At 45.7% G+C, this 21776-nt stretch overlaps 8 non-coding genes across 8 annotated transcripts; all 8 read left to right on the forward strand.

Annotated features, from left to right (window-relative positions):
• Positions 1–1054: 1054 nt before the first annotated feature.
• Trnai-aau (transfer RNA isoleucine (anticodon AAU)) lies at positions 1055–1132 on the forward strand. Its single transcript has one exon. It is a non-coding gene; the product is annotated as a tRNA-Ile (tRNA).
• Positions 1133–2571: 1439 nt separating this feature from the next.
• Trnai-aau (transfer RNA isoleucine (anticodon AAU)) lies at positions 2572–2649 on the forward strand. Its single transcript has one exon. It is a non-coding gene; the product is annotated as a tRNA-Ile (tRNA).
• Positions 2650–4079: 1430 nt separating this feature from the next.
• On the forward strand, positions 4080–4157 carry Trnai-aau (transfer RNA isoleucine (anticodon AAU)). Its single transcript has one exon. It is a non-coding gene; the product is annotated as a tRNA-Ile (tRNA).
• A 2946-nt stretch (positions 4158–7103) lies between these two features.
• Trnai-aau (transfer RNA isoleucine (anticodon AAU)) lies at positions 7104–7181 on the forward strand. Its single transcript has one exon. It is a non-coding gene; the product is annotated as a tRNA-Ile (tRNA).
• Positions 7182–8611: 1430 nt separating this feature from the next.
• On the forward strand, positions 8612–8689 carry Trnai-aau (transfer RNA isoleucine (anticodon AAU)). The gene has a single exon. It is a non-coding gene; the product is annotated as a tRNA-Ile (tRNA).
• A 2946-nt stretch (positions 8690–11635) lies between these two features.
• Trnai-aau (transfer RNA isoleucine (anticodon AAU)) lies at positions 11636–11713 on the forward strand. Its single transcript has one exon. It is a non-coding gene; the product is annotated as a tRNA-Ile (tRNA).
• Positions 11714–13136: 1423 nt separating this feature from the next.
• On the forward strand, positions 13137–13214 carry Trnai-aau (transfer RNA isoleucine (anticodon AAU)). Its single transcript has one exon. It is a non-coding gene; the product is annotated as a tRNA-Ile (tRNA).
• A 2958-nt stretch (positions 13215–16172) lies between these two features.
• Trnai-aau (transfer RNA isoleucine (anticodon AAU)) lies at positions 16173–16250 on the forward strand. The gene has a single exon. It is a non-coding gene; the product is annotated as a tRNA-Ile (tRNA).
• Positions 16251–21776: the final 5526 nt, after the last annotated feature.

The following is a 21776-nucleotide window of genomic DNA, read 5'->3' on the forward strand; positions in this document are numbered from 1 at the left end:
AATGTAACGAATGGGTGGGAAAGAGCAAGAGGCATCGGCTGTGTAGAACGAAAACACAAATCCTCAGGGGTGTGAGCGTTTCGAGGTGAGTCGTATACATCTAAATGTTTGTCGTCAGTAACTGTGTGGCCTAATGGATAAGGCGTCGGACTTCGGATCTGAAGATTACAGGTTCGAATGCTGCCACGCTCGTGTTTTTCCAGTTCTGAAAAAGAAACATAACGTTTTAATGTAGCAATTGAGCAGTACGAAACCGTCTGAATGTTGCTGTTGATCATTTTTTGCTTTGAGATGCTCTTGAGCTTGAAACACACACAACAAGACCAGTGTTAACTAGCGAAATGGTCGGCAGAGTGCCGACAGCACGAGTTTTTACTGCCACTTGCACATCTAAAACAAGGTCGTCAAGTAACTCGTTCGGCTTTTGAGTCACATAAAGTATGTGTGTTAATTTTGACGCCACTAGCTCTGCATGTTGTCATGCAATTTCTTTACCTCTCAGAAATGATTATGACATAAAAGTGAAGTACGTGACGAGTGTGACGTTAGGAAAACATTAGGCAGCATGGAGAGAAACTGTATGGGACCACCCAACCGAAACGAGAACTGTGTGACGTGCTACCCGGCAGGTATTCACCGCGGTAGCCGGCTAGCTCAGTCGGTAGAGCGTCAGTCTCTTAATCCCAGGGTCGTGGGTTCGAGCCACACGCAGGGCGGAGCGGAATTTTGTTCCGCTGCAGATGTAAATTACCGTTTTTCTGATTAACGATATTTAATTGAAATAGCAACTTTAAACTTTGCCTACGTCTCTGTCAGTCGCAAGGAAACTGTATTTGAAGGTGAAGGTGATTTGGTAGACATGTGTGAAAGACATGTTCTGAAATGCAAGTGTTGTTGTTTGGAGAGCACATCGGCTACGTGTCAGATGTGTAGCCAAGCAGTAATGGGTCCCCATAGCTGCAAATATTAGCCGGTAATATGAAGTGTTGTCAGCTGAAGTCAGATGATGCACACGACCGTAAGGACGAAGTACCCAAGAGCACCACTAGGCCGCGCCTCTTTAGCTCAGTGGTAGAGCACTGGTCTAATAAACCAGGGGTCGTAAGTTCCATCCTCACAGGAGAAAGATGCATTTTGGAAATCAGTTGCGCGTCGTGGCTGTATAGCAAACAGTATCTGTGATGACGAACAATTAGCGACAGGCGTTTTTTTTAAGAATTACTCTCAGATGTGATTAAAGCGAATGGCGCAGATAAAGCATTTGCCAAAGCGGTACAGCATAAGGTGGGACGAGGCAGTCTGAATTACATTTTATAGATGTATTTCTCACATATCTCAGAGTTTCTCGCAGTCGTCGTCGTCGTCGTCGTCGTCGTCGTCGTCGCCGCCGTTTCTGCAGAAGTAGCAAATGCCCATCGTAGCAAATGCGGCGAGGGACGCCCTGCCTTCGATTCCGAATGCACAAAGTGTGTGGTCTTGTTTCTCAGTCTATATTTGATCAGTCTCGTAAGAGGTTGAATGTAACGTATGGGTGGGAAAGAGCAAGAGGCATCGGCTGTGTAGAACGAAAACACAAATCCTCAGGGGTGTGAGCGTTTCGAGGTGAGTCGTATACATCTAAATGTTTGTCGTCAGTAACTGTGTGGCCTAATGGATAAGGCGTCGGATTTCGGATCTGAAGATTACAGGTTCGAATGCTGCCACGCTCGTGTTTTTCCAGTTCTGAAAAAGAAACATAACGTTTTAATGTAGCAATTGAGCAGTACGAAACCGTCTGAATGTTGCTGTTGACCATTTTTTGCTTTGAGATGCTCTTGAGCTTGAAACACACACAACAAGACCAGTGTTAACTAGCGAAATGGTCGGCAGAGTGCCGACACCGCGAGTTTTGACTGGCACTTGCACATCTAAAACAACGTCGGAAAGTAACTCGTTCGGCTTTTGAGTCACATAAAGTATGTGTGTTAATTTTGACGCCACTAGCTCTGCATGTTGTCATGCAATTTCTTTACCTCTCAGAAATGATTATGACATAAAAGTGAAGTACGTGACGAGTGTGACGTTAGGAAAACATTAGGCAGCATGGAGAGAAACTGTATGGGACCACCCAACCGAAACGAGAACTGTGTGACGTGCTACCCGGCAGGTATTCACCGCGGTAGCCGGCTAGCTCAGTCGGTAGAGCGTCAGTCTCTTAATCCCAGGGTCGTGGGTTCGAGCCACACGCCGGGCGGAGCGGAATTTTGTTCCGCTGCAGATGTAAATTACCGTTTTTCTGATTAACGATATTTAATTGAAATAGCAACTTTAAACTTTGCCTACGTCTCTGTCAGTCGCAAGGAAACTGTATTTGAAGGTGAAGGTGATTTGGTAGACATGTGTGAAAGACATGTTCTGAAATGCAAGTGTTGTTGTTTGGAGAGCACATCGGCTACGTGTCAGATGTGTAGCCAAGTAGTAATGGGTCGCCATAGCTGCAAATATTAGCCGGTAATATGAAGTGTTGTCAGCTGAAGTCTGATGATGCAGACGACCGTAAGGACGAAGTACCCAAGAGCACCACTAGGCCGCGCCTCTTTAGCTCAGTGGTAGAGCACTGGTCTAATAAACCAGGGGTCGTAAGTTCCATCCTCACAGGAGAAAGATGCATTTTGGAAATCAGTTGCGCGTCGTGGCTGTATAGCAAACAGTATCTGTGATGACGAACAATTAGCGACAGGCGTTTTTTTTAAGAATTACTCTCAGATGTGATTAAGGCGAATGGCGCAGATAAAGCATTTGCCAAAGCGGTACAGCATAAGGTGGGACGAGGCAGTCTGAATTACATTTTATAGATGTATTTCTCACATATCTCAGAGTTTCTCGCAGTCGTCGTCGTCGTCGTCGTCGTCGCCGCCGTTTCTGCAGAAGTAGCAAATGCCCATCGTAGCAAATGCGGCGAGGGACGCCCTGCCTTCGATTCCGAATGCACAAAGTGTGTGGTCTTGTTTCTCAGTCTATATTTGATCAGTCTCGTAAGAGGTTGAATGTAACGAATGGGTGGGAAAGAGCAAGAGGCATCGGCTGTGTAGAACGAAAACACAAATCCTCAGGGGTGTGAGCGTTTCGAGGTGAGTCGTATACATCTAAATGTTTGTCGTCAGTAACTGTGTGGCCTAATGGATAAGGCGTCGGACTTCGGATCTGAAGATTACAGGTTCGAATGCTGCCACGCTCGTGTTTTTCCAGTTCTGAAAAAGAAACATAACGTTTTAATGTAGCAATTGAGCAGTACGAAACCGTCTGAATGTTGCTGTTGATCATTTTTTGCTTTGAGATGCTCTTGAGCTTGAAACACACACAACAAGACCAGTGTTAACTAGCGAAATGGTCGGCAGAGTGCCGACAGCACGAGTTTTTACTGCCACTTGCACATCTAAAACAAGGTCGTCAAGTAACTCGTTCGGCTTTTGAGTCACATAAAGTATGTGTGTTAATTTTGACGCCACTAGCTCTGCATGTTGTCATGCAATTTCTTTACCTCTCAGAAATGATTATGACATAAAAGTGAAGTACGTGACGAGTGTGACGTTAGGAAAACATTAGGCAGCATGGAGAGAAACTGTATGGGACCACCCAACCGAAACGAGAACTGTGTGACGTGCTACCCGGCAGGTATTCACCGCGGTAGCCGGCTAGCTCAGTCGGTAGAGCGTCAGTCTCTTAATCCCAGGGTCGTGGGTTCGAGCCACACGCAGGGCGGAGCGGAATTTTGTTCCGCTGCAGATGTAAATTACCGTTTTTCTGATTAACGATATTTAATTGAAATAGCAACTTTAAACTTTGCCTACGTCTCTGTCAGTCGCAAGGAAACTGTATTTGAAGGTGAAGGTGATTTGGTAGACATGTGTGAAAGACATGTTCTGAAATGCAAGTGTTGTTGTTTGGAGAGCACATCGGCTACGTGTCAGATGTGTAGCCAAGCAGTAATGGGTCCCCATAGCTGCAAATATTAGCCGGTAATATGAAGTGTTGTCAGCTGAAGTCAGATGATGCACACGACCGTAAGGACGAAGTACCCAAGAGCACCACTAGGCCGCGCCTCTTTAGCTCAGTGGTAGAGCACTGGTCTAATAAACCAGGGGTCGTAAGTTCCATCCTCACAGGAGAAAGATGCATTTTGGAAATCAGTTGCGCGTCGTGGCTGTATAGCAAACAGTATCTGTGATGACGAACAATTAGCGACAGGCGTTTTTTTTAAGAATTACTCTCAGATGTGATTAAAGCGAATGGCGCAGATAAAGCATTTGCCAAAGCGGTACAGCATAAGGTGGGACGAGGCAGTCTGAATTACATTTTATAGATGTATTTCTCACATATCTCAGAGTTTCTCGCAGTCGTCGTCGTCGTCGTCGTCGTCGTCGTCGTCGCCGCCGTTTCTGCAGAAGTAGCAAATGCCCATCGTAGCAAATGCGGCGAGGGACGCCCTGCCTTCGATTCCGAATGCACAAAGTGTGTGGTCTTGTTTCTCAGTCTATATTTGATCAGTCTCGTAAGAGGTTGAATGTAACGTATGGGTGGGAAAGAGCAAGAGGCATCGGCTGTGTAGAACGAAAACACAAATCCTCAGGGGTGTGAGCGTTTCGAGGTGAGTCGTATACATCTAAATGTTTGTCGTCAGTAACTGTGTGGCCTAATGGATAAGGCGTCGGACTTCGGATCTGAAGATTACAGGTTCGAATGCTGCCACGCTCGTGTTTTTCCAGTTCTGAAAAAGAAACATAACGTTTTAATGTAGCAATTGAGCAGTACGAAACCGTCTGAATGTTGCTGTTGATCATTTTTTGCTTTGAGATGCTCTTGAGCTTGAAACACACACAACAAGACCAGTGTTAACTAGCGAAATGGTCGGCAGAGTGCCGACAGCGCGAGTTTTGACTGGCACTTGCACATATAAAACAAGGTCGTAAAGTAACTCGTTCGGCTTTTGAGTCACATAAAGTATGTGTGTTTATTTTGACGCCACTAGCTCTGCATGTTGTCATGCAATTTCTTTACCTCTCAGAAATGATTATGACATAAAAGTGAAGTACGTGACGAGTGTGACGTTAGGAAAACATTAGGCAGCATGGAGAGAAACTGTATGGGACCACCCAACCGAAACGAGAACTGTGTGACGTGCTACCCGGCAGGTATTCACCGCGGTAGCCGGCTAGCTCAGTCGGTAGAGCGTCAGTCTCTTAATCCCAGGGTCGTGGGTTCGAGCCACACGCAGGGCGGAGCGGAATTTTGTTCCGCTGCAGATGTAAATTACCGTTTTTCTGATTAACGTTATTTAATGGAAATAGCAACTTTAAACTTTGCCTACGTCTCTGTCAGTCGCAAGGAAACTGTATTTGAAGGTGAAGGTGATTTGGTAGACATGTGTGAAAGACATGTTCTGAAATGCAAGTGTTGTTGTTTGGAGAGCACATCGGCTACGTGTCAGATGTGTAGCCAAGCAGTAATGGGTCGCCATAGCTGCAAATATTAGCCGGTAATATGAAGTGTTGTCAGCTGAAGTCTGATGATGCAGACGACCGTAAGGACGAAGTACCCAAGAGCACCACTAGGCCGCGCCTCTTTAGCTCAGTGGTAGAGCACTGGTCTAATAAACCAGGGGTCGTAAGTTCCATCCTCACAGAAGAAAGATGAATTTTGGAAATCAGTTGCGCGTCGTGGCTGTATAGCAAACAGTATCTGTGATGACGAACAATTAGCGACAGGCGTTTTTTTAAGAATTACTCTCAGATGTGATTAAGGCGAATGGCGCAGATAAAGCATTTGCCAAAGCGGTACAGCATAAGGTGGGACGAGGCAGTCTGAATTACATTTTATAGATGTATTTCTCACATATCTCAGAGTTTCTCGCAGTCGTCGTCGTCGTCGTCGTCGTCGCCGCCGTTTCTGCAGAAGTAGCAAATGGCCATCGTAGCAAATGTGGCGAGGGACGCCCTGCCTTCGATTCCGAATGCACAAAGTGTGTGGTCTTGTTTCTCAGTCTATATTTGATCAGTCTCGTAAGAGGTTGAATATAACGAATGGGTGGGAAAGAGCAAGAGGCATCGGCTGTGTAGAACGAAAACACAAATCCTCAGGGGTGTGAGCGTTTCGAGGTGAGTCGTATACATGTAAATGTTTGTCGTCAGTAAACGTGTGGCCTAAAGGATAAGGCGTCGGACTTCGGATCTCAAGATTACAGGTTAGAATGCTCTCACCCTCGTGTTTTTCCAGTTCTGAAAAAGAAACATGCCGTTTTAATGTAGCAATTGAGCAGTACGGAACCGTCTGAATGTTGCTGTTGACCATTTTTTGCTTTGAGATGCTCTTGAGCTTGAAACACACACAACAAGACCAGTGTTAACTAGCGAAATGGTCGGCAGAGTGCCGACACCGCGAGTTTTGACTGGCACTTGCACATCTAAAACAACGTCGGAAAGTAACTCGTTCGGCTTTTGAGTCACATAAAGTATGTGTGTTAATTTTGACGCCACTAGCTCTGCATGTTGTCATGCAATTTCTTTACCTCTCAGAAATGATTATGACATAAAAGTGAAGTACGTGACGAGTGTGACGTTAGGAAAACATTAGGCAGCATGGAGAGAAACTGTATGGGACCACCCAACCGAAACGAGAACTGTGTGACGTGCTACCCGGCAGGTATTCACCGCGGTAGCCGGCTAGCTCAGTCGGTAGAGCGTCAGTCTCTTAATCCCAGGGTCGTGGGTTCGAGCCACACGCCGGGCGGAGCGGAATTTTGTTCCGCTGCAGATGTAAATTACCGTTTTTCTGATTAACGATATTTAATTGAAATAGCAACTTTAAACTTTGCCTACGTCTCTGTCAGTCGCAAGGAAACTGTATTTGAAGGTGAAGGTGATTTGGTAGACATGTGTGAAAGACATGTTCTGAAATGCAAGTGTTGTTGTTTGGAGAGCACATCGGCTACGTGTCAGATGTGTAGCCAAGTAGTAATGGGTCGCCATAGCTGCAAATATTAGCCGGTAATATGAAGTGTTGTCAGCTGAAGTCTGATGATGCAGACGACCGTAAGGACGAAGTACCCAAGAGCACCACTAGGCCGCGCCTCTTTAGCTCAGTGGTAGAGCACTGGTCTAATAAACCAGGGGTCGTAAGTTCCATCCTCACAGGAGAAAGATGCATTTTGGAAATCAGTTGCGCGTCGTGGCTGTATAGCAAACAGTATCTGTGATGACGAACAATTAGCGACAGGCGTTTTTTTTAAGAATTACTCTCAGATGTGATTAAGGCGAATGGCGCAGATAAAGCATTTGCCAAAGCGGTACAGCATAAGGTGGGACGAGGCAGTCTGAATTACATTTTATAGATGTATTTCTCACATATCTCAGAGTTTCTCGCAGTCGTCGTCGTCGTCGTCGTCGTCGCCGCCGTTTCTGCAGAAGTAGCAAATGCCCATCGTAGCAAATGCGGCGAGGGACGCCCTGCCTTCGATTCCGAATGCACAAAGTGTGTGGTCTTGTTTCTCAGTCTATATTTGATCAGTCTCGTAAGAGGTTGAATGTAACGAATGGGTGGGAAAGAGCAAGAGGCATCGGCTGTGTAGAACGAAAACACAAATCCTCAGGGGTGTGAGCGTTTCGAGGTGAGTCGTATACATCTAAATGTTTGTCGTCAGTAACTGTGTGGCCTAATGGATAAGGCGTCGGACTTCGGATCTGAAGATTACAGGTTCGAATGCTGCCACGCTCGTGTTTTTCCAGTTCTGAAAAAGAAACATAACGTTTTAATGTAGCAATTGAGCAGTACGAAACCGTCTGAATGTTGCTGTTGATCATTTTTTGCTTTGAGATGCTCTTGAGCTTGAAACACACACAACAAGACCAGTGTTAACTAGCGAAATGGTCGGCAGAGTGCCGACAGCACGAGTTTTTACTGCCACTTGCACATCTAAAACAAGGTCGTCAAGTAACTCGTTCGGCTTTTGAGTCACATAAAGTATGTGTGTTAATTTTGACGCCACTAGCTCTGCATGTTGTCATGCAATTTCTTTACCTCTCAGAAATGATTATGACATAAAAGTGAAGTACGTGACGAGTGTGACGTTAGGAAAACATTAGGCAGCATGGAGAGAAACTGTATGGGACCACCCAACCGAAACGAGAACTGTGTGACGTGCTACCCGGCAGGTATTCACCGCGGTAGCCGGCTAGCTCAGTCGGTAGAGCGTTAGTCTCTTAATCCCAGGGTCGTGGGTTCGAGCCACACACAGGGCGGAGCGGAATTTTGTTCCGCTGCAGATGTAAATTACCGTTTTTCTGATTAACGATATTTAATTGAAATAGCAACTTTAAACTTTGCCTACGTCTCTGTCAGTCGCAAGGAAACTGTATTTGAAGGTGAAGGTGATTTGGTAGACATGTGTGAAAGACATGTTCTGAAATGCAAGTGTTGTTGTTTGGAGAGCACATCGGCTACGTGTCAGATGTGTAGCCAAGCAGTAATGGGTCCCCATAGCTGCAAATATTAGCCGGTAATATGAAGTGTTGTCAGCTGAAGTCAGATGATGCACACGACCGTAAGGACGAAGTACCCAAGAGCACCACTAGGCCGCGCCTCTTTAGCTCAGTGGTAGAGCACTGGTCTAATAAACCAGGGGTCGTAAGTTCCATCCTCACAGGAGAAAGATGCATTTTGGAAATCAGTTGCGCGTCGTGGCTGTATAGCAAACAGTATCTGTGATGACGAACAATTAGCGACAGGCGTTTTTTTTAAGAATTACTCTCAGATGTGATTAAAGCGAATGGCGCAGATAAAGCATTTGCCAAAGCGGTACAGCATAAGGTGGGACGAGGCAGTCTGAATTACATTTTATAGATGTATTTCTCACATATCTCAGAGTTTCTCGCAGTCGTCGTCGTCGTCGTCGTCGTCGTCGTCGTCGCCGCCGTTTCTGCAGAAGTAGCAAATGCCCATCGTAGCAAATGCGGCGAGGGACGCCCTGCCTTCGATTCCGAATGCACAAAGTGTGTGGTCTTGTTTCTCAGTCTATATTTGATCAGTCTCGTAAGAGGTTGAATGTAACGTATGGGTGGGAAAGAGCAAGAGGCATCGGCTGTGTAGAACGAAAACACAAATCCTCAGGGGTGTGAGCGTTTCGAGGTGAGTCGTATACATCTAAATGTTTGGCGTCAGTAACTGTGTGGCCTAATGGATAAGGCGTCGGACTTCGGATCTGAAGATTACAGGTTCGAATGCTGCCACGCTCGTGTTTTTCCAGTTCTGAAAAAGAAACATAACGTTTTAATGTAGCAATTGAGCAGTACGAAACCGTCTGAATGTTGCTGTTGATCATTTTTTGCTTTGAGATGCTCTTGAGCTTGAAACACACACAACAAGACCAGTGTTAACTAGCGAAATGGTCGGCAGAGTGCCGACAGCGCGAGTTTTGACTGGCACTTGCACATATAAAACAAGGTCGTAAAGTAACTCGTTCGGCTTTTGAGTCACATAAAGTATGTGTGTTTATTTTGACGCCACTAGCTCTGCATGTTGTCATGCAATTTCTTTACCTCTCAGAAATGATTATGACATAAAAGTGAAGTACGTGACGAGTGTGACGTTAGGAAAACATTAGGCAGCATGGAGAGAAACTGTATGGGACCACCCAACCGAAACGAGAACTGTGTGACGTGCTACCCGGCAGGTATTCACCGCGGTAGCCGGCTAGCTCAGTCGGTAGAGCGTCAGTCTCTTAATCCCAGGGTCGTGGGTTCGAGCCACACGCAGGGCGGAGCGGAATTTTGTTCCGCTGCAGATGTAAATTACCGTTTTTCTGATTAACGTTATTTAATGGAAATAGCAACTTTAAACTTTGCCTACGTCTCTGTCAGTCGCAAGGAAACTGTATTTGAAGGTGAAGGTGATTTGGTAGACATGTGTGAAAGACATGTTCTGAAATGCAAGTGTTGTTGTTTGGAGAGCACATCGGCTACGTGTCAGATGTGTAGCCAAGCAGTAATGGGTCGCCATAGCTGCAAATATTAGCCGGTAATATGAAGTGTTGTCAGCTGAAGTCTGATGATGCAGACGACCGTAAGGACGAAGTACCCAAGAGCACCACTAGGCCGCGCCTCTTTAGCTCAGTGGTAGAGCACTGGTCTAATAAACCAGGGGTCGTAAGTTCCATCCTCACAGGAGAAAGATGAATTTTGGAAATCAGTTGCGCGTCGTGGCTGTATAGCAAACAGTATCTGTGATGACGAACAATTAGCGACAGGCGTTTTTTTAAGAATTACTCTCAGATGTGATTAAGGCGAATGGCGCAGATAAAGCATTTGCCAAAGCGGTACAGCATAAGGTGGGACGAGGCAGTCTGAATTACATTTTATAGATGTATTTCTCACATATCTCAGAGTTTCTCGCAGTCGTCGTCGTCGTCGTCGTCGTCGCCGCCGTTTCTGCAGAAGTAGCAAATGGCCATCGTAGCAAATGTGGCGAGGGACGCCCTGCCTTCGATTCCGAATGCACAAAGTGTGTGGTCTTGTTTCTCAGTCTATATTTGATCAGTCTCGTAAGAGGTTGAATATAACGAATGGGTGGGAAAGAGCAAGAGGCATCGGCTGTGTAGAACGAAAACACAAATCCTCAGGGGTGTGAGCGTTTCGAGGTGAGTCGTATACATGTAAATGTTTGTCGTCAGTAAACGTGTGGCCTAAAGGATAAGGCGTCGGACTTCGGATCTCAAGATTACAGGTTAGAATGCTCTCACGCTCGTGTTTTTCCAGTTCTGAAAAAGAAACATGCCGTTTTAATGTAGCAATTGAGCAGTACGGAACCGTCTGAATGTTGCTGTTGACCATTTTTTGCTTTGAGATGCTCTTGAGCTTGAAACACACACAACAAGACCAGTGTTAACTAGCGAAATGGTCGGCAGAGTGCCGACACCGCGAGTTTTGACTGGCACTTGCACATCTAAAACAACGTCGGAAAGTAACTCGTTCGGCTTTTGAGTCACATAAAGTATGTGTGTTAATTTTGACGCCACTAGCTCTGCATGTTGTCATGCAATTTCTTTACCTCTCAGAAATGATTATGACATAAAAGTGAAGTACGTGACGAGTGTGACGTAAGGAAAACATTAGGCAGCATGGAGAGAAACTGTATGGGACCACCCAACCGAAACGAGAACTGTGTGACGTGCTACCCGGCAGGTATTCACCGCGGTAGCCGGCTAGCTCAGTCGGTAGAGCGTCAGTCTCTTAATCCCAGGGTCGTGGGTTCGAGCCACACGCCGGGCGGAGCGGAATTTTGTTCCGCTGCAGATGTAAATTACCGTTTTTCTGATTAACGATATTTAATTGAAATAGCAACTTTAAACTTTGCCTACGTCTCTGTCAGTCGCAAGGAAACTGTATTTGAAGGTGAAGGTGATTTGGTAGACATGTGTGAAAGACATGTTCTGAAATGCAAGTGTTGTTGTTTGGAGAGCACATCGGCTACGTGTCAGATGTGTAGCCAAGTAGTAATGGGTCGCCATAGCTGCAAATATTAGCCGGTAATATGAAGTGTTGTCAGCTGAAGTCTGATGATGCAGACGACCGTAAGGACGAAGTACCCAAGAGCACCACTAGGCCGCGCCTCTTTAGCTCAGTGGTAGAGCACTGGTCTAATAAACCAGGGGTCGTAAGTTCCATCCTCACAGGAGAAAGATGCATTTTGGAAATCAGTTGCGCGTCGTGGCTGTATAGCAAACAGTATCTGTGATGACGAACAATTAGCGACAGGCGTTTTTTTTAAGAATTACTCTCAGATGTGATTAAGGCGAATGGCGCAGATAAAGCATTTGCCAAAGCGGTACAGCATAAGGTGGGACGAGGCAGTCTGAATTACATTTTATAGATGTATTTCTCACATATCTCAGAGTTTCTCGCAGTCGTCGTCGTCGTCGCCGCCGTTTCTGCAGAAGTAGCAAATGCCCATCGTAGCAAATGCGGCGAGGGACGCCCTGCCTTCGATTCCGAATGCACAAAGTGTGTGGTCTTGTTTCTCAGTCTATATTTGATCAGTCTCGTAAGAGGTTGAATGTAACGAATGGGTGGGAAAGAGCAAGAGGCATCGGCTGTGTAGAACGAAAACACAAATCCTCAGGGGTGTGAGCGTTTCGAGGTGAGTCGTATACATCTAAATGTTTGTCGTCAGTAACTGTGTGGCCTAATGGATAAGGCGTCGGACTTCGGATCTGAAGATTACAGGTTCGAATGCTGCCACGCTCGTGTTTTTCCAGTTCTGAAAAAGAAACATAACGTTTTAATGTAGCAATTGAGCAGTACGAAACCGTCTGAATGTTGCTGTTGATCATTTTTTGCTTTGAGATGCTCTTGAGCTTGAAACACACACAACAAGACCAGTGTTAACTAGCGAAATGGTCGGCAGAGTGCCGACAGCACGAGTTTTTACTGCCACTTGCACATCTAAAACAAGGTCGTCAAGTAACTCGTTCGGCTTTTGAGTCACATAAAGTATGTGTGTTAATTTTGACGCCACTAGCTCTGCATGTTGTCATGCAATTTCTTTACCTCTCAGAAATGATTATGACATAAAAGTGAAGTACGTGACGAGTGTGACGTTAGGAAAACATTAGGCAGCATGGAGAGAAACTGTATGGGACCACCCAACCGAAACGAGAACTGTGTGACGTGCTACCCGGCAGGTATTCACCCCGCGGTAGCCGGCTAGCTCAGTCGGTAGAGCGTCAGTCTCTTAATCCCAGGGTTGTGGGTTCGAGCCACACGCAGGGCGGAGCGGAATTTTGTTCCGCTGCAGATGTAAATTACCGTTTTTCTGATTAACGATATTTAATTGAAATAGCAACTTTAAACTTTGCCTACGTCTCTGTCAGTCGCAAGGAAACTGTATTTGAAGGTGAAGGTGATTTGGTAGACATGTGTGAAAGACATGTTCTGAAATGCAAGTGTTGTTGTTTGGAGAGCACATCGGCTACGTGTCAGATGTGTAGCCAAGCAGTAATGGGTCCCCATAGCTGCAAATATTAGCCGGTAATATGAAGTGTTGTCAGCTGAAGTCAGATGATGCACACGACCGTAAGGACGAAGTACCCAAGAGCACCACTAGGCCGCGCCTCTTTAGCTCAGTGGTAGAGCACTGGTCTAATAAACCAGGGGTCGTAAGTTCCATCCTCACAGGAGAAAGATGCATTTTGGAAATCAGTTGCGCGTCGTGGCTGTATAGCAAACAGTATCTGTGATGACGAACAATTAGCGACAGGCGTTTTTTTTAAGAATTACTCTCAGATGTGATTAAAGCGAATGGCGCAGATAAAGCATTTGCCAAAGCGGTACAGCATAAGGTGGGACGAGGCAGTCTGAATTACATTTTATAGATGTATTTCTCACATATCTCAGAGTTTCTCGCAGTCGTCGTCGTCGTCGTCGTCGTCGTCGTCGTCGCCGCCGTTTCTGCAGAAGTAGCAAATGCCCATCGTAGCAAATGCGGCGAGGGACGCCCTGCCTTCGATTCCGAATGCACAAAGTGTGTGGTCTTGTTTCTCAGTCTATATTTGATCAGTCTCGTAAGAGGTTGAATGTAACGTATGGGTGGGAAAGAGCAAGAGGCATCGGCTGTGTAGAACGAAAACACAAATCCTCAGGGGTGTGAGCGTTTCGAGGTGAGTCGTATACATCTAAATGTTTGTCGTCAGTAACTGTGTGGCCTAATGGATAAGGCGTCGGACTTCGGATCTGAAGATTACAGGTTCGAATGCTGCCACGCTCGTGTTTTTCCAGTTCTGAAAAAGAAACATAACGTTTTAATGTAGCAATTGAGCAGTACGAAACCGTCTGAATGTTGCTGTTGATCATTTTTTGCTTTGAGATGCTCTTGAGCTTGAAACACACACAACAAGACCAGTGTTAACTAGCGAAATGGTCGGCAGAGTGCCGACAGCGCGAGTTTTGACTGGCACTTGCACATATAAAACAAGGTCGTAAAGTAACTCGTTCGGCTTTTGAGTCACATAAAGTATGTGTGTTTATTTTGACGCCACTAGCTCTGCATGTTGTCATGCAATTTCTTTACCTCTCAGAAATGATTATGACATAAAAGTGAAGTACGTGACGAGTGTGACGTTAGGAAAACATTAGGCAGCATGGAGAGATTCTGTATGGGACCACCCAACCCAAACGAGTACTGTGTGACGTGCTACCCGGCAGGTATTCACCGCGGTAGCCGGCTAGCTAAGTCTGTAGAGCATCAGACTCTTAATCCCAGGGTCGTGGGTTCGAGCCACACGCTGGGCGGAACGGAATATTGTTCCGCTGCAGATGTAAATTACCGTTTTTCTGATTAACGATATTTAATGGAAATAGCAAGTTTAAACTTTGATTACGTCTCTGTCAGTCGCAAGAAAAACTGTTTTTGAAGGTGAAGGTGATTTTGTAGACATGTGTGAAGACATGTTCTGAAATGCAAGTGTTGTTGTTTGGAGAGCACATCGGCTACGTGTCAGATGTGTAGCCAAGCAGTAATGGGTCGCCATAGCTGCAAATATTAGCCGGTAATATGAAGTGTTGTCAGCTGAAGTCTGATGATGCACACGACCGTAAGGACGAAGTACCCAAGAGCACCACTAGGCCGCGCCTCTTTAGATCAGTGGTAGAGCACTGGTCTAATAAACCAGGGGTCGTAAGTTCCATCCTCACAGGAGAAAGATGAATTTTGGAAATCAGGTGCGCGTCGTGGCTGTAGAGCAAACAGTATCTGTGATGACGAACAATTAGCGAGAGGCGTTTTTTTAAGAATTACTCTCAGATGTGATTAAGGCGAATGGCGCAGATAAAGCATTTGCCAAAGCGGTACAGCATAAGGTGGGACGAGGCAGTCTGAATTACATTTTATAGATGTATTTCTCACATATCTCAGAGTTTCTCGCAGTCGTCGTCGTCGTCGTCGTCGTCGTCGTCGTCGTCGCCGCCGTTTCTGCAGAAGTAGCAAATGCCCATCGTAGCAAATGCGGCGAGGGACGCCCTGCCTTCGATTCCGAATGCACAAAGTGTGTGGTCTTGTTTCTCAGTCTATATTTGATCAGTCTCGTAAGAGGTTGAATGTAACGAATGGGTGGGAAAGAGCAAGAGGCATCGGCTGTGTAGAACGAAAACACAAATCCTCAGGGGTGTGAGCGTTTCGAGGTGAGTCGTATACATCTAAATGTTTGTCGTCAGTAACTGTGTGGCCTAATGGATAAGGCGTCGGACTTCGGATCTGAAGATTACAGGTTCGAATGCTGCCACGCTCGTGTTTTTCCAGTTCTGAAAAAGAAACATAACGTTTTAATGTAGCAATTGAGCAGTACGAAACCGTCTGAATGTTGCTGTTGATCATTTTTTGCTTTGAGATGCTCTTGAGCTTGAAACACACACAACAAGACCAGTGTTAACTAGCGAAATGGTCGGCAGAGTGCCGACAGCACGAGTTTTTACTGCCACTTGCACATCTAAAACAAGGTCGTCAAGTAACTCGTTCGGCTTTTGAGTCACATAAAGTATGTGTGTTAATTTTGACGCCACTAGCTCTGCATGTTGTCATGCAATTTCTTTACCTCTCAGAAATGATTATGACATAAAAGTGAAGTACGTGACGAGTGTGACGTTAGGAAAACATTAGGCAGCATGGAGAGAAACTGTATGGGACCACCCAACCGAAACGAGAACTGTGTGACGTGCTACCCGGCAGGTATTCACCGCGGTAGCCGGCTAGCTCAGTCGGTAGAGCGTCAGTCTCTTAATCCCAGGGTCGTGGGTTCGAGCCACACGCAGGGCGGAGCGGAATTTTGTTCCGCTGCAGATGTAAATTACCGTTTTTCTGATTAACGATATTTAATTGAAATAGCAACTTTAAACTTTGCCTACGTCTCTGTCAGTCGCAAGGAAACTGTATTTGAAGGTGAAGGTGATTTGGTAGACATGTGTGAAAGACATGTTCTGAAATGCAAGTGTTGTTGTTTGGAGAGCACATCGGCTACGTGTCAGATGTGTAGCCAAGCAGTAATGGGTCCCCATAGCTGCAAATATTAGCCGGTAATATGAAGTGTTGTCAGCTGAAGTCAGATGATGCACACGACCGTAAGGACGAAGTACCCAAGAGCATCACTAGGCCGCGCCTCTTTAGCTCAGTGGTAGAGCACTGGTCTAATAAACCAGGGGTCGTAAGTTCCATCCTCACAGGAGAAAGATGCATTTTGGAAATCAGTTGCGCGTCGTGGCTGTATAGCAAACAGTATCTGTGATGACGAACAATTAGCGACAGGCGTTTTTTTTAAGAATTACTCTCAGATGTGATTAAAGCGAATGGCGCAGATAAAGCATTTGCCAAAGCGGTACAGCATAAGGTGGGACGAGGCAGTCTGAATTACATTTTATAGATGTATTTCTCACATATCTCAGAGTTTCTCGCAGTCGTCGTCGTCGTCGTCGTCGTCGTCGTCGTCGCCGCCGTTTCTGCAGAAGTAGCAAATGCCCATCGTAGCAAATGCGGCGAGGGACGCCCTGCCTTCGATTCCGAATGCACAAAGTGTGTGGTCTTGTTTCTCAGTCTATATTTGATCAGTCTCGTAAGAGGTTGAATGTAACGTATGGGTGGGAAAGAGCAAGAGGCATCGGCTGTGTAGAACGAAAACACAAATCCTCAGGGGTGTGAGCGTTTCGAGGTGAGTCGTATACATCTAAATGTTTGTCGTCAGTAACTGTGTGGCCTAATGGATAAGGCGTCGGACTTCGGATCTGAAGATTACAGGTTCGAATGCTGCCACGCTCGTGTTTTTCCAGTTCTGAAAAAGAAACATAACGTTTTAATGTAGCAATTGAGCAGTACGAAACCGTCTGAATGTTGCTGTTGATCATTTTTTGCTTTGAGATGCTCTTGAGCTTGAAACACACACAACAAGACCAGTGTTAACTAGCGAAATGGTCGGCAGAGTGCCGACAGCGCGAGTTTTGACTGGCACTTGCACATATAAAACAAGGTCGTAAAGTAACTCGTTCGGCTTTTGAGTCACATAAAGTATGTGTGTTTATTTTGACGCCACTAGCTCTGCATGTTGTCATGCAATTTCTTTACCTCTCAGAAATGATTATGACATAAAAGTGAAGTACGTGACGAGTGTGACGTTAGGAAAACATTAGGCATCATGGAGAGATTCTGTATGGGACCACCCAACCCAAACGAGTACTGTGTGACGTGCTACCCGGCAGGTATTCACCGCGGTAGCCGGCTAGCTAAGTCTGTAGAGCATCAGACTCTTAATCCCAGGGTCGTGGGTTCGAGCCACACGCTGGGCGGAACGGAATATTGTTCCGCTGCAGATGTAAATTACCGTTTTTCTGATTAACGATATTTAATGGAAATAGCAAGTTTAAACTTTGATTACGTCTCTGTCAGTCGCAAGAAAAACTGTTTTTGAAGGTGAAGGTGATTTTGTAGACATGTGTGAAGACATGTTCTGAAATGCAAGTGTTGTTGTTTGGAGAGCACATCGGCTACGTGTCAGATGTGTAGCCAAGCAGTAATGGGTCGCCATAGCTGCAAATATTAGCCGGTAATATGAAGTGTTGTCAGCTGAAGTCTGATGATGCACACGACCGTAAGGACGAAGTACCCAAGAGCACCACTAGGCCGCGCCTCTTTAGATCAGTGGTAGAGCACTGGTCTAATAAACCAGGGGTCGTAAGTTCCATCCTCACAGGAGAAAGATGAATTTTGGAAATCAGGTGCGCGTCGTGGCTGTAGAGCAAACAGTATCTGTGATGACGAACAATTAGCGACAGGCGTTTTTTTAAGAATTACTCTCAGATGTGATTAAGGCGAATGGCGCAGATAAAGCATTTGCCAAAGCGGTACAGCATAAGGTGGGACGAGGCAGTCTGAATTACATTTTATAGATGTATTTCTCACATATCTCAGAGTTTCTCGCAGTCGTCGTCGTCGTCGTCGTCGCCGCCGTTTCTGCATAAGTAGCAAATGGCCATCGTAGCAAATGCGGCGAGGGACGCCCTGCCTTCGATTCCGAATGCACAAAGTGTGTGGTCTTGTTTCTCAGTCTATATTTGATCGGTCTCGTAAGAGGTTGAATGTAACGAATGGGTGGGAAAGAGCAAGAGGCATCGGCTGTGTAGAACGAAAACACAAATCCTCAGGGGTGTGAGCGTCTCGAGGTGAGTCGTATACATGTAAATGTATGTCGTCAGTAACCGTGTGGCCTAATGGATAAGGCGTCGGACTTCGGGTCTGAAGGTTACAGGTTCGAATGCTGTCACGTTCGTGTTTTTCCAGTTCTGAAAAAGAAACATACCGTTTTAATGTAGCAATTGAGCAGTACGAAACCGTCTGAATGTTGCTGTTGACCATTTTTTGCTTGGAGATGCTCTTGAGCTTGAAACACACACAACAAGACCGGTGTTAACTAGCGAAATGGTCGGCAGAGTGCCGACACCGCGAGTTTTGACTGGCACTTGCACATCTAAAACAAGGTCGTAAAGTAACTCGTTCGGCTTTTGTGTCACATAAAGTATGTGAGTTAATATTGACGCCACTAGCTCTGCATGTTGTCATGCAATTTCTTTACCTCTCAGAAATGATTATGACATAAAAGTGAAGTACGTGACGAGTGTGACGTTAGGAAAACATTAGGCAGCATGGAGAGAAACTGTATGGGACCACCCAACCGAAACGAGTACTGTGTGACGTGCTACCCGGCAAGTATTCACCGCGGTAGCCGGCTAGCTCAGTCGGTAGAGCGTCAGACTCTTAATTCCAGGGCTGTTGGTTCGAGCCATACGCTGGGTGAACGGAGTTTTGTTCCGCTGCAGATGTAAATTACCGTTTTTCTTATTAACGATATTTAATGGAAATAGCAACTTTTAACTTTGCCTACGTCTCTGTCAGTCGCAAGGAATCTGTATTTGAAGGTGAAGGTGATTTTGTAGACATGTGTGAAAGACATGTTCTGAAATGCAAGTGTTGTTGTTTGGAGAGCACATCGCTTACGTGTCAGATTTGTAGCCAAGCATTAATGGGTCGCCATAGCTGCAAATATTAGCCGGTAATATGAAGTGTTGTCAGCTGAAGTCTGATGATGCAGACGACCGTAAGGACGAAGTACCCAAAAGTACCACTAGGCCGCGCTTCTTTAGCTCAGTGGTAGAGCACTGGTCTAATAAACCAGGGGTCGTAAGTTCCATCCTCACAGGAGAAAGACGAATTTTGGAAATCAGTTGCGCGTCGTGGCTGTATAGCAAACAGTATCTGTGATGACCAATAATTAGCAACAGGCGTATTTTTAAGAATTACTCTCAGATGTGATTAAGGCGAATGGCGCAGATAAAGCATTTGCCAAAGCGGTACAGCATAAGGTGGGACGAGGCAGTCTGAATTACATTTTACAGATGTATTTCTCACATATCTCAGAGCCTCTCGCGATATTCGTCGTCGTCGTCGTCGCCGCCGCTTCTGCAGAAGTAGCAAATGGCCATCGTAGCAAATGCGGCGAGGGACGCCCTGCCTTCGATTCCGAATGCACAAAGTGTGTGGTCTTGTTTCTCAGTCTATATTTGATCGGTCTCGTAAGAGGTTGAATGTAACGAATGGGTGGGAAAGAGCAAGGGGCATCGATGTGTAGAACGAAAACACAAATCCTCAGGGGTGTGAGCGTTTCGCGGTGAGTCGTATACATGTAAATGTTTGTCGTCAGTAACCATGTGGCCTAATGGATAAGGCGTCGGACTTCGGATCTGAAGATTACAGGTTCGAATGCTGCCACCCTCGTGTTTTTCCAGTTCTGAAAAAGAAACATACCGTTTTAATGCAGCTATTGAGCAGTACGAAACCGTCTGAATGTTGCTGTTGACCATTTTTTGCTTTGAGATGCTCTTGAGCTTGAAACATACACAACAAGACCTGTGTTAACTAGCGAAATGGTCGGCAGAGTGCCGACAGCACGAGTTTTTACTGCCACTTGCACATCTAAAACAAGGTCGTCAAGTAACTCGTTCGGCTTTTGAGTCACATAAAGTATGTGTGTTAATTTTGACGCCACTAGCTCTGCATGTTGTCATGCAATTTCTTTACCTCTCAGAAATGATTATGACATAAAAGTGAAGTACGTGACGAGTGTGACGTTAAGAAAACATTAGGCAGCATGGAGAGAAACTGTATGGGACCACCCAACCGAAACGAGAACTGTGTGACGTGCTACCTGGCAAGTATTCACCGCCGTAGCCGGCTACCTCAGTCGGTAGAGCGACAGACTCTTAATCCCAGTGTCGTGGGTTCGAGCCACACGCTGGGCCGAACGGAATTTTGTTCCGCTGCAGATGTAAATTACCGTTTTTCTGATTAACGATATTTAATGGAAATAGCAACTTTAAACTTTGCCTACGTCTCTGTCAGTCGCAAGGAAACTGTATTTGAAGGTGAAGGTGATTTTGTAGACATGTGTGAAAGACATGTTCTTAAATGCAAGTGTTGTTGTTTGGAGAGCACATCGGTTACGTGTCAGATGTGTAGCCAAGCAGCAATGGGTCGCCATAGCTGCAAATATTAGCCGGTAATATGAAGTGTTGTCAGCTGAAGTCTGATGATGCAGACGACCGTAAGGACGAAGTACCCAAGAGTACCACTAGGCCGCGCCTCTTTAGCTCAGTGGTAGAGCACTGATCTAAAAAACCAGGGGTCGTAAGTTCCATCCTCACAGGAGAAAGATGAATTTTGGAAATCAGTTGCGCGTCGTCGCTGTATAGCAAACATTATCTGTTATGACGAACAATTAGTGACAGGCGTTTTTTTTTTAAGAATTACTCTCAGATGTGATTAAAGCGAATGGCGCAGATAAAGCATTTGCCAAAGCGGTACAGCATAAGGTGGGACGAGGCAGTCTGAATTACATTTTATAGATGTATTTCTCACATATCTCAGAGTTTCTCGCAGTCGTCGTCGTCGTCGTCGCCGCCGCTTCTGCAGAAGTAGCAAATGGCCATCGTAGCAAATGCGGCGAGGGACGCCCTGCCTTCGATTCCGAATGCACAAGGTGTGTGGTATTGTTTCTCAGTCTATATTTGATCGGTCTCGTAAGAGCTTGAATGTAACGAATGGGTGGGAAAGAGCAAGGGGCAGCGGCTGTGTAGAACGAAATCACAAATCCTCAGGGGTGTGAGCGTTTCCAGATGAGTCGTATACATCTAAATGTTGGTCGTCAGTGACCGTGTTATCTAATGGATAAGGCGTCGGACTTCGGATCTGAAGTTACAGGTTCGACTGCTGTCACGCTCGTGTTTTTCCAGTTCTGAAAAAGAAACATACCGTTTTAATGTAGCAATTGAGCAGTACGAAACCGTCTGAATGTTGCTGTTGACCATTTTTTGCTTTGAGATGCTCTTGAGCTTCAAACACACACAACAAGACCTGTGTTAACTAGCGAAATGGTCGGCAGAGTGCCAACACCTCGAGTTTTGACTGGCACTTGCACATCTAAAACAACGTCGGAAAGTAACTCGTTCGGCTTTTGAGTCACATAAACTATGTGTGTTAATTTTGACGCCACTAGCTCGGCATGTTGTCATGCAATTTCTTTACCTCTCAGAAATGATTATGACATAAAAGTGAAGTACGTGACGAGTGTGACGTTAGGAAAACATTAGGCAGCATGGAGAGAAACTGTATGGGACCACCCAACCGAAACGAGTACTGTGTGACGTGCTACCCTGCTGGTA

Source organism: Schistocerca gregaria, chromosome 6, assembly GCF_023897955.1.
Source record: "Schistocerca gregaria isolate iqSchGreg1 chromosome 6, iqSchGreg1.2, whole genome shotgun sequence".
NCBI lineage: Eukaryota > Metazoa > Arthropoda > Insecta > Orthoptera > Acrididae > Schistocerca > Schistocerca gregaria.